The sequence below is a fragment of the Electrona antarctica genome, assembly GCF_951216825.1.
Source record: "Electrona antarctica genome assembly, chromosome: 2".
Classification (NCBI taxonomy): Eukaryota; Metazoa; Chordata; class Actinopteri; order Myctophiformes; family Myctophidae; genus Electrona; species Electrona antarctica.
The window spans coordinates 4,938,865-4,955,516 of NC_136807.1; positions in this window are offsets into that span (position 1 = coordinate 4,938,865).

Below are 16,652 nucleotides of genomic sequence, written 5' to 3' on the forward strand. Positions count from 1 at the left end.
GGCTGCCAGACTGATGAATTCTTCTAGAGCCTACACTAGAGAAGCCGGTCGAGCCAGCGGCAAACCTCGGGGGCACTGGGGTGGGGTTGGGGTGGGGTGGGGTGGGGGTTCTTTCACCCGCATAACGTCCCGCTCGTATTCGTACTCATCCGCTGCTTCCAGTGAACACATGAGGCATTTATCGACTCTGTCTCGCTTTCTCTCTTGCTTGTTCCCGACAACGTCTGTGCGTGTGCGTGCGTTCATGTGTGTGTGTGCGTTGTGCGCGAGCATGCTTGCGAGAAGGCACTACACAGTAAGTGTAGCGAGTAAGTAAACTACTATAAGTGTAAATAAGTGCACAAACAGACCCTTTTACTCTGTACACATAAGTAAAAAAGAGGTCCGTTAGGGGTGGGGGGGAAGTTTCCCGCGCATTGGGGAATTAATTCATTCAAACCAACTGCCCTCGATGACGCGAATGGAAAGAAAACGGTGGAAAATAAAGAGAAAAGGAAAACTATGAAAGCCAAAGAGTGGAAAGATGTGGACGGCAGTGGAACGTTTAATGCTTTCCAGCAGGGACTGATGATGATGGGCAGCGGGGGGGGGGGGGGGGGGGGGGGGGCGGGGGGGTAGGGCGGGGTCTTAGGATCGGGGGATACCCCTTTCTTCTAAAAAGGGGTTTCCCACAAACGGCCTCCCATACCAAACGGTTCCACCCACTAACTGGTAGGAGGTAATTACACGGGAGCTGTGAGTCACTCCCGACCTGAAATAGAACTTCCACAAACACAGTCCCCCCCCCCCCCCCCCCCCTCCCCACCGGTCCAGGGAGAACCGATGGAAAGTGGTGAAATTACGAGAACAATGGTTTATAATCATTTGTAGGTCTCCTTCTTATGTGGTTGTTATATTTTAAACATAATGCAGAATATGCAGAACACTGCATATGCTGTAGCTTAGAAGGCAACCAAACAGACAATCTCAAAGGCCCACTAACCAAAGGCCCACTAACCCAAAGGCCCACTAACCCAAAGGCCCACTAACCCAAAGGCCCACTAACCCACTAGGCCCACTAACCAAAGGCCCACTAACCGCAGCAGGTATAGCATTTTGGATAAATTGCAGATCTACAAACTGACAATACATAGCAGCTTGTAGATCGTCTATGTTCAGTATACAGTGTCCAACAAAGAATAAAGCAGGCTTTGGCTGGCATGGCTGAGCCTTTTCTATTTGTACAGCTTCACCACAGTAACACGTCCAAGACAGATAAAACTCTTGGAACGGACAGGGGCCAAAGGGTTCAGGTGTGAATAAGGACAACACTCCCGTCTTTGTTTCAAGCCCCTACTTATTCCAAGACATCTAACTTCAATGGGCTGACTCCTTTAAGCCGGTTCTGGCATTCTTCAGAAATAGGCCGCTATAGTTCTTTCTCTGTCACCCATTTTCCTTTTAAAACTCTTGATTATGCCTTAGTGTTTGGGGGTGTTTCTTTTTTTCCCCCACACTTGCCTGTCTGCTCAAAAGAGCCCTTTGTGTGTGAAACGTCCATGCTGAGCCGGACAGCGGAGCAGCTAGCCTCTGGCTGCGGCAGTGTGTTCTTGCGTGCGTCTGTGAAATGTGGTGTGTCAGCTCCACTGGCTCCACTGTGTCAGCTCCACTGGCCTTCAGCTGGCCTCCACTGGCCTGTCAGCTCCACTGGCCTTCGCCAAGAAGTGGCTTCTTCTACTCTGTGTGCGCGTGCGTGCGTGCGTGCGTGTGTGCGTGCGTGCGTGTGTAATTTAACTCTGAGTGAAGAAAATGTAAGCAAACAAACCCTTGGTTATATTCCCTGAGTTACATTTGAAAGTGTACATGCATATCTTGGTTGGTATAGGTGATTCTGATTCAGCATGTGTGCGTGCATGTGTGCGTGCATGTGTGCGTGCGACCGTACGTGCGTGCGTGCATTTGCGCTCGCCAGCATCAGGGTCATAAAACATCGGCCCAAAATGTGGCGGCTTTCCCGAAACGAACATTGAAACTTTGTTTCCCTGTCGTCATGGCAACCTTAGGGTACCGTTTTGGAACTTTCCTTCCTTAAGGGACGGCGTGCGTCACAGGGAGGAGCCTTGGGGAGTAATTACTGAGTGGGAATGTGGCTGGAAATGGGAAGAGGAGGAAGAGGGGGAGGAGAGAGACGCCGAGACCAAGAATGTGTGAGACTGAGAACTGAAAGAGAGAGAGGAGATGCTGTGAGAGACAAATTAACAGTAGTTTTCTATATTGGTGGTTTTGTTTCAGTCAAGCACAGATGCACACATAAATAAATAACCAAGTAAATAAATATCCTGTCATTTGCTTTGTATTTATGGACATTTCCTGATGTTTCTTTGAAGATTTTGTTTAGTATTTGTGCTGCCATGCGGTTGTAGGGGGAAAATATATGTGAATAATTGCTTTGAATGTTTGAATGTTAAAAAATCAATAAACATATGTTTAAAAAAAAAAATCCTGTAATTCTCATGTAATAGTCATAAACGTAAAGGACATAATTTCAAGAACTGTATATTGGGGGAATTACACATGCAGCATGTTGATCATAAAATGTCCTGCCATTTATCCCCCTGCCCTGTCAATAGACCATATTGGCATATAGGCAGCCATATTGGCCTATAGGCAGCCATGTTGGCATTTTGCATAAAATAAGCGGTGTGGCAACGGGGTGGCATTTCATTGACTTAATGGAAAGATGGCCGTGTGTGAATATGGTGAAGTATGCCATGTTTTGTCCCTGTTGTGACTGACTGTTTGCCACACTGAGTGTGTCTATGCCCCTCCCATGTCCTCCTCCTGATTTCCCTCAGCCAATCTCCTCTCCTTCCTCCCTGATGCCTTGCCTTGATGAGAGTCTTTGTCCAGAGTGCGACTGTGGCTCAAGAGGTAGAGCAGGTCGTCCAATGATCCATGGGTCGGCGGTTCGAATCCCGGCTCCTCCTGTCTACATGTCGAAGTGTCCTTGGGCAAGACACTGAACCCCAAATTGATCCCGATGTGCTGGTTGGTACCTTCCATGGCTTCCGCTGCAATCAGTGTATGAATGTGTGTGTGAATGGGTGAATGTAATGCACAATCTATGTAAAGCGCCTTGGATAAAGGCGCTATATAAATGCAACATTTACCATTTTACCATTTAGTGCCATCACTTGTGTGGAACAGCTGAGGCTGAGGTTGGTGTGACGAGCAGAGACTTCTGTTTAGTGTTGGATCATAGTTCAATTGGGGTGTCAAGTTCTCCTCTCTCTATTTTGTCTGAATTTGTGTAGTTTGAAGTATACAACATAGTTATAGTTTAGTGTTGTGGTTGTTATAGTATATACTCTTGTGTGCTTGTTTATATTGCTGTATTCATTGTTTAATCTGCCTGAATGTCTAAGTAATGTCAAGTCATGTTAATTGTTTTTCACATCTCCTGCGTTTGAGTTCCTGCGTTTGGGTTTGAAAACACCTTGAGTCCTGACTGACACAACACACAATTAAAAAATAAAAAATGCAGTAATTTCCTTGCAACGTGAGGCGTTCTGTGTCAAACCCAAAGCCCAGCCCGATTTTGTAACTTCTGTTCCATTCTTAAGCCTATGAACTCCACCTCCACCCATATGGAGTCGGACTTTAGAAGCAACACACCCTCTGAGTCCCAGAGTCCCTGTCCTGTAACCTCCGCCCCTCCCAAATTCCCCTCCCTTAACCCTATAGGCCGCAATTATCTCACACACTGTTCCAAGCACAACACTCACCACAATAATGCTATCATTCATGATAGCATTATCATGAATGATCCTCTTAAAGCCTCTTAGAGCCGTTGCGCTAATTAACCTTGCACCGATCTCCATCCAACACGCAGCAGCCTCGCGGAAGCAAGGAACCCTTGGCTTCCTCTTGTCCACCCCGGCGACTCAAGGAACCCTTGGCTTCCTCTTGTCCACCCCGGCGACTCAAGGAACCCTTCGCTTCCTCTTGTCCACCCCGGCGACTCAAGGAACCCTTGGCTTCCTCTTGTCCACCCCGGCGACTCAAGGAACCCTTGGCTTCCTCTTGTCCGCCCCGGCGACTCATCCCTCCCTCCGGTCATCATCACTCACGCAGTATGTCACTCATCATCTGCTCTGAACTGATGATGTGATGTGAACTCACATTGTCATGGTTCTGTGATGTGAACTCACATTGTCATGGTTCTGTGATGTCATGGTTCTGTGACTTTACATTCCCCTCGCTCTGATACATACATACAGTACATACAGTACATACAGTATGTCACCCATCATCTGCTCTGAACTGATGATGTGATGTGAACTCACATTGTCATGGTTATGTGACTTTAGATTCCCCTCGCTCTGATCGTCCTACCTCATCCTGACGTAGGACTACATGCAGCATGGGTAAAGGTTAGGGTAACTGATGATGTGATGTGAACTCACATTGTCATGGTTCTGTGACTTTACATTCCCCTCGCCCTGATCGCCCTACCTCATCCTGACCAGAGTAATCTAGTAAGAGAGTGGTGACACGCTTTGATCTCGCCGCAAAGCGGGTGCCTATGGGCGATAGTTCCAAACATTTCTCCTATGGCTGGAACTATTCCATTGAGATAGAATGAGCACTTCCGCATTCCATTGTTACAATGAGAGTCAACGGGAGTGTCATTACTCTCTTACTAGATTACTCTGATCCTGATGTAGGACTACATGCATGGGTAAAGCTTTTTTTGGTAAAGGTTAGGGTAACTAAGGTTAACTTTTTGCTTATGGTTAACTACTTAAACGATAAACCCTATTATACCTTGTTACCCAGGGGTCTGTACTCGGCCCCCTCCTTTTTTCCCTCTAGACCAAATCGCTTCACCAGGGCAAGGACATCTAGGCAAAAAGAAAGCAAAGAAAAAAGTCTGAGCAAAGCTTACCACAAACTGTACAAGTAAAGGGTTTCCCCTGTATGGCCTCACGTGGTTTCTCACATCAGATTTGCTACAAAACTGTATAACTAAACAGTTTTTTGTTTTGCTTTTACCACAAACTGTACAAGTACAGGTTTTTCCCCTGCATGGGTCCTTGTGTGCTTTCTCACATCAAATATTGAAAAGGCCTTTGCTACAAAAATGTACAACAAATATTTTTACAAGGGATTAGGGATGGGGTTAAGGTTTGATTCAAGTCAAAGTACTGTGTGGGTGATTCAACATGGCCCACATTTGATTCTTACAGTATCATGCAGATGAAAGTACAGTACATTTCAGAACTAAAAGAGCAGATATTTTGCCCATCTAAGCACAGATACACAGGTGCGTCAGAGAATTCAGAAGAAAGGACTTCCGCACACTACCTTCACCTTGGGAAAGTTTAGGTACGCACCTTGTGCTGTACGTAGGATGTTTTATTTGTCATTTATAATCATTGTAATAAAATGGCCGGTATAAGTATTTGCCACACATAAAAATATTTTGTGCCGTACAAGAACTCGACCATACAAGATTTGTGTTGATCTTTGAAAGAAGCGTTGTGAACTTGTAGATTATGTACATATCTAAGTTAAACTGATTGTGATGCTATATTTATTAATTTAGCTGAGGACCACCTGGAACCTTCTCAAGGGCCCCGGAGACTCCCCAGATCCCACTTTGAGAACCACTGGTCTATTTGTCTGACCTTACCCCACCCAGGCAAAGGGTCTCACCTCACCCTTTCACCTATGCAACTTTACACACCTCTTTCCAGAACCCCATTCCTATAAAGATCTAACCTTTTGACAATAAAACTACCCTCATCAACAGATACTGTCCACCTGTAAGTCCAAAGACAAGTGCACCAAGAGTTCACACCAGCCAACGCTGCACTTCTGTTCTGAGATCCAATGAACTATTCGAAGGTGCACAAAAAAAAGAAGGAAATGAAAGCTTAATAAATGGGTGATGACGTCCATCTTGATACTTATCTTACAAACGTGTCTTTCCAGCCTTCAATGGAGACGCACCCAACACACTTAACCCTTCAATGGAGACGCACCCAACACACTTAACCCTTCAATGGAGACGCACCCAAACACACTTAAACTATTAAGCCTGATTTATACGTTGTCGTACAGATGGAGTACTATTATTAATCGTATTTAGTTAATCTAGTCACTGGTTCAGATTATCAATAATACACAAAATAATGTGGTATAATGATTATCTAACAGCTGAGGGTGTGTGTTATTGCTTTTATAACATTGATGCCAGTGATGGGCAAAAACTTTATCATTAAAGAAAATCTAGCATGGCAGATTGGCAGAGTGTTATTGTCCTTATCTAACAAACAATTTCAACACGCTCCAACAGGGAATTCCATTTAAACGGGCCTTACCACAACGACCAAAATACCTCACTGCACCACTGCACCACTGCACCACACACACACACACACACACACACACACACACACACACACACACACACACACACACACACACACACACACACACACACACACACACACACACACACACACACACACACACACACACACACACACACACACACACACACACACACACACACAGCCAGTATCTGTCTGACTGGAATCATCGTCGAGTCATCGCTAAACAGATGATTGGCATTGGTGATGATACTCACACACACACTTCCCGGTATAGGAGATTGTCTCACTCCAGGCGGGTGCCAGTGCACCTGTAGGGAATGTTCCACACACCTGTAAACTGTCTCCAAGTAAGTGCTTCCATCTGTGCCCTCTTCACTCAGCCCCCTGCCTGCCTGAATGAATCACCATGCTGTGAGCCTCTTCAGGCCGTTCCGACGTGACAATGGTGTCTACCAGCTGTGTGGCTGCCACTGTCTGCTGCTGTGGAAATCAGCCAAGCGTTCAATCAGTGTAGTCCAAACGTTATATACCTGTCCATGAGAATGAGAGTCCTAAGTACCACAGACGAAAAACAGTCTAAGTCCAAATTTCATTCTGACCCCTCCACGAAAAGGCCTCGTTGTCCTGAACCCGTATCTGTCATTTATATATTATGGATCAATAGTGTGGACTTAGACTGTTATTCGTCTGTGGTACTCAGTGTACAAATGGAACCACAGGTCTAGTTGGTTCCATTTGTAAACTCTCAGAGCCTAAGGTGCCCTTTGTTCCTATGTCTCAATCATTTTACCTTTGGATCCCCCGCAACCCTCGTGAGGACCCCTGGAGGTCTCCTGAATGACACGTTGACACTGAGCCGGTGCTTTAATTACGGGTTCGAGTTTTGCATTCTCAACGTTAAATTGACTCTGAGAATTGAGAACTGAACTGCAGAGTGAGAGTGACTGACTGAGGGTCTTTTGTGCGTGTAAGAGGAGTTCTGATGGCTCTTCCACATAAAAAAAACTCATGTATGGCGGTTTGTTCTCTCTCTGAATGAGGTGTTATAAGAGACAAACAGCACGGGGCTCTGTCCGAGTCTGACCCGGGGGTCGGGCAGAACATCCATGCCTTGGCCGGACCGCTAGAAATTCACGTTTTCAATGGAGGTCCTCTGGTCGCAGTTGGAACAGTGGGGACTCCCGCTGTCTGGGTTTGATTTAGGATCCTCTGTGGGTGTTCTATGACCCGTAGGTCAGAACAGAGTAAGGATGGGCTGGGCTGGAACAGAACTTCTACAGTTCTTGTTAACAGTACAGGCACATTTTTTTCCTATTCTAGTGAATGGGGTTTTGATGGACAATGAGAAGATGGTTGGTTTATAGTAATACTGTGCATGATCAGAACACTGGAGGTTCCAGTAATGGGCAGCTTGTAATACCTTGTCCAAGAACCAATGCTTTAAGGAGATCTTTATTTATAGATCATTCAGGAATAACCTGCCTCGAAACTAATAATTTTGAGGCAGGTTTTCAGCTATCTAGTAATTTCAGCTATCTAATTTGTTAGCTTCAATATTGTGTGTTGAGTACTGACATTTCGTAATTTTGTATTTGCAACTATATTATTTGTTTGTACGGTATGTTATTTTTTATTTGTATGTGGTCCACAGGAAGACTATAGCTGGTTGCTATGGCACCAGCCAATGGAGATCCTTAATAAAATAAAATAATGTCCCATCACACAGTAGTTGATTTATTAGGGTTGGTGTTTGCAAAGGATTTCTTGGAACCATGCAAAAATAAATACACAGTAAAAACCCTAGAGCAGGGGTGGGCAACTTTGATGACTATATTTCCACACTCACTCCCTAGGGCCATATATTACTGTCGTAGCAAAAATAGCCGATCTACAAGCTCAAAACGCGTCTGCACTGCGACGCGTTTTGAGCTTGTATTTGAATCTTGCATTATTTTTTGCTATTTTTGAATTGGAATCCTGAAAATTAACATTTTTATGTAATTTCAAATGCCTTTAATTATACGTGTGTTGAAGCATTGAGCTACTAATTTAGACTGAAGTAATTAAAGCGGGTCATGTTTGCATGTTGTGGAATTGTAAACAGCTGAAACCAATATTATATCAGTATTCTGAGTATTAACCTGAGGGCCACATTAAGTGAAGGTGGGCCCCGGGCCGCCAGTTGCCCACCCTTGCCCTAGAGTTACAATCTATAAATTAACCTTAACACTGTCTACACAGACACCTTGTAGCCAAATAGCTTGAGGTTGACTCTGTCAGTTTAACTCTGAGCTATGCTCTGAGCTGAATTTTTTTTTAAACATTTTTAACATATGTTTATTGATTTTTCTTTACAACAATAGTAATTTCAAAACAATTATTCACATATATTTTCCCCCCCACGTCCCCATGCTCTGAGCTGAATTGACGCTTTTGGCAAACCCCAAAACTGACTGAAGTGAACAGAATCCTTGACAGCTTTCACTTAAGGCTATTAAGAGTTAACTAAAAACTATACTTTTCGTAGACTTGAGGAAATGAAAACCGAAACTATATTGTGTTAGTTACGAAATGAAAAAAAAAAAGTTTTTGATGATTTGGTCAAACACATCAAGCATGCTGGCGCATTATATTTATTGAGACTGGGATATCTATATACAACTGATAACTGTCATTTGTAAAGTAATAACCATTCTGAACATCTTAAAAATCTTACCACAAAACAATAACCCACATTATAATTTAAAACGAAACCTAAAACTAACACTGAAACTAAACAAAAACTAAACTAAACTAAGTGAAACTAAACTAAATTGAAAACAATAGAGGAAAAACTAAGGAACAAAATATAATATAATATAATATAATATACTTGTTCCAGACTACCATATAAGGACATGCCATGAAGCCAGCTAGTGTGACACGGAACAGGAGTGACCGTGTTGTCCCTTGACAGGCTCATGCAGGGACGGACGTGCCAGCTGGTTCGCTGTCCAGTAATCACGTTCAACTGATAAGGCCAGCGGGGCAATGCAAACAGACCTGTTCCTCAACACCACTCCCATGCTAAACCCCATGTGCCATTAGGTCGCGAACTGGCACTAACTCACAACTCACTCAGTGCCAGTAAGCTCTCATCAGACTGAAAACCAGTCATCTGACCTCTCAGTGTTTTCTGAGACCAAATGGTTCTTGTTTTCTGACTCACATACACAAAAGTACAAAATGCTTTATAACCCAGCAAGCCAAATGACGTCATGATGACGTCCTCCGGTGACTCCGGTGACGTTCAGGCCTAGGCCAGATCACAGCCCAAGGTTCAAGGTTGTGCTTTATTGTTACATCTTGTGTACAGGTACATAAGAGTAAAACTTATTTTTGTTTGGACGACAACAAAACAGCAAAACACAGCAAACAAAATAGAATATAGAGTGCAAAAAAGAGCAAACAAGAGTAGAAAAAGAGTATCATATGTACATGTGCATGTTTTCCTTGTAGTAGGAAAATTATTATTATTATAGTATTATTTTATTATTATTATTATTATTTTAACTTCACAGTAGACTATGTTCAATAGTTTTAGAGAGGTGCAATTCGAGCTTAATAGTGCGAGGGCAAAAGGTGCGGGGCAAAGGTGCGGGGGGGTGCTATGGGGATGATCTTTACGTCATTTCCAGGACGTCGATCGGCCTCTCTGTGATTCATCCAGGGACATCCGTCTTAGTGGGCAGAATGTATGTAGGTTGAAATCAGGTGATATTCTGGGCCAGATATGACTATAGTCTTGGTTGGACTTGATCTGGCCACAATCAAGACGTCCCTAATTCGTCCAGGTCCTGACCGTGCTTGCTGGGAAAGGATGTGCGATGTGTGAAATGTCAGTTCAAAACAAAAACTGGAACTTTTACAACAAGACATATCTGAGGCATGTGGGCAGTACATGTCCTTCTCTTTATCACATGCTCTACCTGCACAAATACAAAGACTGATCATTGATCCATTGAACGGACCATTTAGTAATGTCACGCAACAGGACACAAACTATACAGGCTCTTTATCTGCAGGGGGGGGGGTGGGGGGTGGGGGGGGGGGTGCAGTCATGGTTGATAGTATTTCTCATGTTGATGAAAGACAAGAGTGATTTGATGTTGTGCCAACATGCCTGAGGTATTATGGAGGTACTGGCTGGCCCGCCAAGGCTTGTGACAAACCATGTGAGTCACTTCATTTGTCAGGGGGACATTAATAATGCTGAGAACTGGCAGCCCTCAGTTCAGCATTCCGATGGAGATTTTTATAGCATTACAGTGGAGATGGAAAACGTGAGTTGAAACAAACTCAGGGTAACACTGTTTGTATGAGATGACAACAATAGGTTTATTCATAAGTAAACTATATGCAACACATGTTTATTTGTGCACCATTGGTAACACATTTTAATCACATGGTATAGCCACTCATCTGACAATTGTAGTTCCAAAGAGTTAAGTATGCCAATATGTATACATTTGTAAAAGAAGGTCTTCTGTGTCTTTAAAACCCCTTTTGGTGTTAGCATTATGTTATACTTTAGCTATTGAAAAATAGCAGATCTACAAGCTCGTAGCGCGCCACCGAGTGGCGCGCTACGAGCTTGTAGGTCTGCTATTTTTTAAAAGAACCACTGACATAGAAACATAGCTTTTTCAGAAAACTGTCAGGATGTAGAAGACATTTTTAGAATCTGATCTCAGGTCAAAATGGGTTAACCTGTTGCAGTCTGTGCCAATAAGTAAGCAGACCTTTATTTTCACCTGAAACTGACACTGTTGATGCAATGTTATAGGAGCCATGACCATTTACACCAGAGACACGTGAAGACTATGATCCCCTTTTGAAATTGGCACAGATTAAAGGCGGCCGGCCGCACATCGGCACGTTAATGCCACGCCAAGACCGTCCCTTTAGGACCGCCGTCCTTTTGTCTCTTTTATAGCCTTCAAAAAAGTCTGCAGAAAGTGTAGCGCCACGGGAATCAGGATGCATTACACTTGTGTCTATTTAAGTGCCAAAGATGACATAATCAGTTGTTTTAAATAATTGGACTCATTCATTCATGTGTGGGTAGGTTAGGTTACAGTATATTCTCCTACAATATTTCACCCTGACAATGCCATGGCTACAAGTAGCTTAACTTGATTCCTCTTGAAAGGCAAGTCCATTCTCACCCATTCTAATCCAGGGGTTCTCAACCCGTGGGTCGCGACCCCCCCGGGGGGGTCGCCAAATTATTTTGGGGGGTCCCCAAATTATTATTATTATTTTTTTGCAAATGAATGGCTGGAAAATGGAAATTAAGAGTTTACATATAGTACACATAGTACATGCATACACCTTTCCTAATGATTATATCTGGTTTCAGTATTTATTTATGGTGTATTGTCTATTATTAAGGTTATTGTAGCAGTCAATTTATATTGGGAGTTGGGAGGGGGGCGGGGCGGGGGTCCCGAGACATTGCCAAAGCATTTCCGGGGGTCCCCGGCCAAAAACGTTGAGAACCCCTGTTCTAATCAACGAGACATGTTCACTACATTGTTTTAAATCACAGTAATCATAATAATTGTAACGATTCTGTAATGTTTTAAGCAGAATGACCGTTGTTTCTCCGACAACTACTAATAGACCTTTGTTTGCTAATACTATAGAATAAGCTTTTGAGGAAAAACGTATATCCTCAGAATAAATATCCCAATCCCAGTGTGTTGAAACTAAGAATCCAACAATCCTTTCACTTAACCCCTGCTACAGCACTAACAGCCAACACTTTCTAAGCACTTAATCAAGTCTGAATTCATTGTTTGTTATACATGTAATGTATAGGCCTACAATTAATATAGGCCTACCCTTTATATTCTCACTTTCTCTCCATTTCGTTTGCACGCTCACACGCACACGCACACGCACACAGTTCAAATCCAGGGACCCATATCCGCCCCTGGCTGACGCCTCAAACTCCACACCTCTCTCAACCACAATCATTATCTTCACCTGTGTTTTCTCGCATGGAACACTGATGCCCACCATGAAATAAGTCCTGCGGGGGGGGGGGGGGGGGGGGGGGGGGGGGGGCCTGGATCGCTTATGGTAATAGTTTTAGACTGTTTGATCTGAATCCGTTCATCCCCTGCCCTATCCATGTTTGTAGTTTCTCTCTCTCACACACACAAACACAAAGATGAGTTTGAATCCCGGATCTAGAGAAGCTTTCAATGTGTGCCCCATGGACTGACACCATAACATCTCCGCCTATCTCGTGGCACCATCATTATCTTCACCTGTGTTGTCTCTGCAGGGCGTGGCTCCCATCAGGACCAGGCAAGACCCAGCAAGGAAAGCTGACGTTGGCCCACCATAAAATAAATCCTGTGCGTGAATCACTTGTAATACATTTAGTATGTCTGGTCTAAATCTGTTTATCCACTGTACATCTTTCTCACCATCATTATCTCTCTCTTCTCTCTCTCTCTCTCTCTGTCCCTTTGTGAGGGAGCATACTGTAGGTTTTATTTAATTGAAAAGGGTTTATGACTGAATGGGAAATTAAATATAGGCTTGAGTGGGATTCTAAAGCATGAGTAAAGTCAATACATGTGCAAACAGACGGCTCACAGACAGGCAAACATCTGGTTACTATGAACAAAGTCATGTGCTGTAATAGCAAAGCTGTACACCAACTCGTTGTATAATTTACATCAGGTTATACTGTATGTATCTGCCTCATCTGAGTAAAAACATGTACATCTGATAAAATAACCTCTTATAAATCCACTTGGTTCACTTAAATGGAATCCTTTATTCTGCCTGCTTCACTGCATGACTGTGGGCGGGTCTGGGATGTTGTTTTGATTTAATCAGGAGTTCTCACAAACATTCACGTCCTGCCATGCGTTTCTTCCTGGAAAATGGAATTAATCAAAATTAAAAATAGTTTCTGGGATGAGACTGAACTAAACATGGCTCGAGACAAAAGAGAAACAGTAAAGACATTCCTATTTTCTGTATGCTCATGGGTGTGTGTGTGTGTGTGTGTGTGTGTGTGTGTGTGTGTGTGTGTGTGTGTGTGTGTGTGTGTGTGTGTGTGTGTGTGTGTGTGTGTGTATGTGTGTGTGTATGTGTGTGTGTATGCTCATGGGTGTGTGTGTACAGGCAAACGTGTGACGACTACGCAAACAGCATTAAAATGATTATTGTCTCTGTGTGTTGGTGTAATGGGTCTCTAGGTGTCTGGCTGTCTAAATAGCTGCTACGGCTTATAGAGGTTTAATGGTACAGACGAGGACAAGAAAATATACTTAGGCAAATAGCGTTGACATACTGTTTAGTACTGGTAAATGTACACATACAGACACATGCCCCACATCTGAGAACATGATTTTATTTTTGAGTGGTGCAACCACTCCAAGGAACAGCAATGTCCGTGTTAACCTATGTGTGTGGCTATGTGCGTGGCTATGTGTGTAGCTATGAGTACCAGTAGGGGCAAAAGTGGCGCTGTTGTGCCAGAAACAGAGAGAGAGAGATAGTGCTGCACTGTTGCCTGCTAATATGAGAGAGAGAGAGAGAGACAGAGGGGGGGGGGAGGGGGGGGGGGGGGGGGGGTGGGGGGGGGGAGAGGGGAGTTGCACAACTCAGTTCACACGGGTGTGATTTTTATAATAATAAAGAATAAGTGGAACTTCAAAGTCAAAGTCGTACGATTAGTCACACACGTTAGTTACCGCAGTGAAATTTGTTCTCCGCATTTGATCCATCTCTTGGAGCGGTGAGCCGGCCGGGGATCGAACCCCCGACCTTCCAGCTTCAGGGCGGACACTCTAACCACAAGGCTAACCACTGTCTGGTGGTTCTCTTCTGTATAACCCCAAAAGACAAGAAAAACATGGGGAATGTTGGTGTCTTAAACAAAAACAGCCACAGGGGGTCTTCTCTGATACATGTGCTAGTTTAGACAGGCTTTGTGTTCTTACAATGTCTAACAGGGACACACGCTGATTGTTCCTTTGTTTGACCAGCCTGGGCGCCGTATCCTCTAATGGGAGGGGTACAAACTCACATGTCCGGCTGGTTATACAGCTAGGACATAACCCATAAACCATCTGCTTCCACTATGATGCTCTACTGTAAAACAGGTTGCATTTTGTCCTTTAATTGTTGTTGATGTTAACAAGAATAGTCAGCCCACGACGTTAGTGTCAGTATTTGTCTTTATTGCATAGTTGGAACGTAGGGGAAACAAAAGAGAGAACACTGCTAAATCCTGTGTAGAACATTCCTCTTCTCTATTAACTCTTGACTTGCACACTAGGAATTGCTCTCCGTCGAGTGGCTGCGGTGGTCATTTTTCAGTAAAAGCCAGTTTGATTTGTGTTTCCGCATGCATTATAATTTATATTGATCTACAAGTTTACAACATGTAAACATGTTTTTTAAGTTTGTAGAACTACTTTTGTCTCTATTTTACACACCCTAAATAGGAAAGCCAGGTTGAAAGTGGTTAAAGATGGAGTGCCACAATATTTGTATTTTTCCAGTTTTTCACGTGTCTATGAGGTGACAGTACTTCATTAGACACCCTGGAGTCGTTTTTATGTGCAATGGTGTATTTACTTTGTATTTAGGGTTTCTTCCTGGAGGCTGAACCCTTGAAATAAACAGTAATATAGTGACATCACACTATCAGCCCCTCCCCTAACCCCTCCCCCTTTATCATACAACTACAGCTATGAGTGCGGCTTCAGTTCAGTTGGATCACCACCCATCACCACCCACCAGGCAAACCAGGCATACTTAAAGGACCAGTTCACCACTTTTCAACCTATCTTCATATAATAGGTCCTCACTAATAATCATGAAAAAATGGCGCAATTTTTTTCTACTCGGTCCGTGTCTCATAGGAGGGCTGTGGGCAGTTCAGAAACCGTCTTCCAGTGACATCATCGATGGGGAATACAAGCTAATAAAAACTGCAGGCTTTCTAGTCCTGAAAAGTTGCAATGCGAAAATGGAAGCCATCGTTCTCACGATAATGAAAATCTAAACATTTTTGTAAAAAAATCTTGTTTAAAAAATAATCTGCCTAATGATGATGTCACTGGAAGACGGTTTCTAAACTGCCCACAGCCCTCCTATGAGACACAGACTGAGTAGAAAAAATCATGCCATTTTATCATGATTATTAGTGAGGACCTATTATATGAAGATAGGTTGAAAAGTGGTGAAGTGGTCCTTTAATGAACTGGTGGGCGTGTCCACATAAAAGCATGATTTTAACAAATACTGTACACTTTTTGGAAAAACGTTATTCCTCCTTATATTATAATAATACCTGATGATCATGTTTTAGGGTGGGAAAAAATTGTGGCACTCCCATCTTTAAGCTAACACAGTGTTTCATTGTGAAGGCTCCGTGATTGGATCCAAGCCCAGTACATACAGTACAGGACCAGAGGCCACTGTCTTAAACACTACGGGAACATTTGAGGTTTCCCCACAACAAAAAAACTGGGATTGTTTTATATGAATGCCGGTATTTCCTTTCATCCTGCTTTGCAAGTCCTGAATCCAGTATTGAATCTCCTCTGCTTGGTTGTAAGAATGTGACGTTCCCACCGGGAGATAATTATGTGTTTAGGTTTTTATAAAAATGTTCTTTATCTCGCGCTCTATTCTTTGGCGACTGCCGGTGCTGTGTCAGATTTCAGCTTCCGTACCTTAGTTAATAGTTATTGTATCATTTGTATTGTATAGAGACAGTAATCCTTGCACTCTGTGCCAGGTTTCTGTCCACCTCCAGCCTCAGCCTTTGTGCGACCGTGAATAATGGCCAAGATTTGTTGAGTAAACAAATTCGTGACACCCTGTAGGAGTCCGACTTGACCTCTTGTCGGCCTGACCGCCTATGCGGTCACTGGACAGCTTCCTTGTCCTTCCTCTCTCTCCCTTTTGTTTTCAAGGTGGGGCTCTTCAGGAGTCTATAGCCGTCTATAACAGGGTCTGTGTGAAATTGTGCGAATTTCCAGTAGACCACAGACAGAAGTACCTTTATCTCTTTTTGATCTGGCTGTCCGTGGTCACAGCTTATACTTTCTCTCTCTTTTTGCATCGGTTTTACAGTGATGATGTCGTGTGCTGAAACAGACATGGTTCGCTGACTTCACCTGAGGTGTGACTGTGTGCTCGCCTCCAGGTGTGACGAGTCTAGACCTCAAGGACGAAGCCATCCGTGAAAAA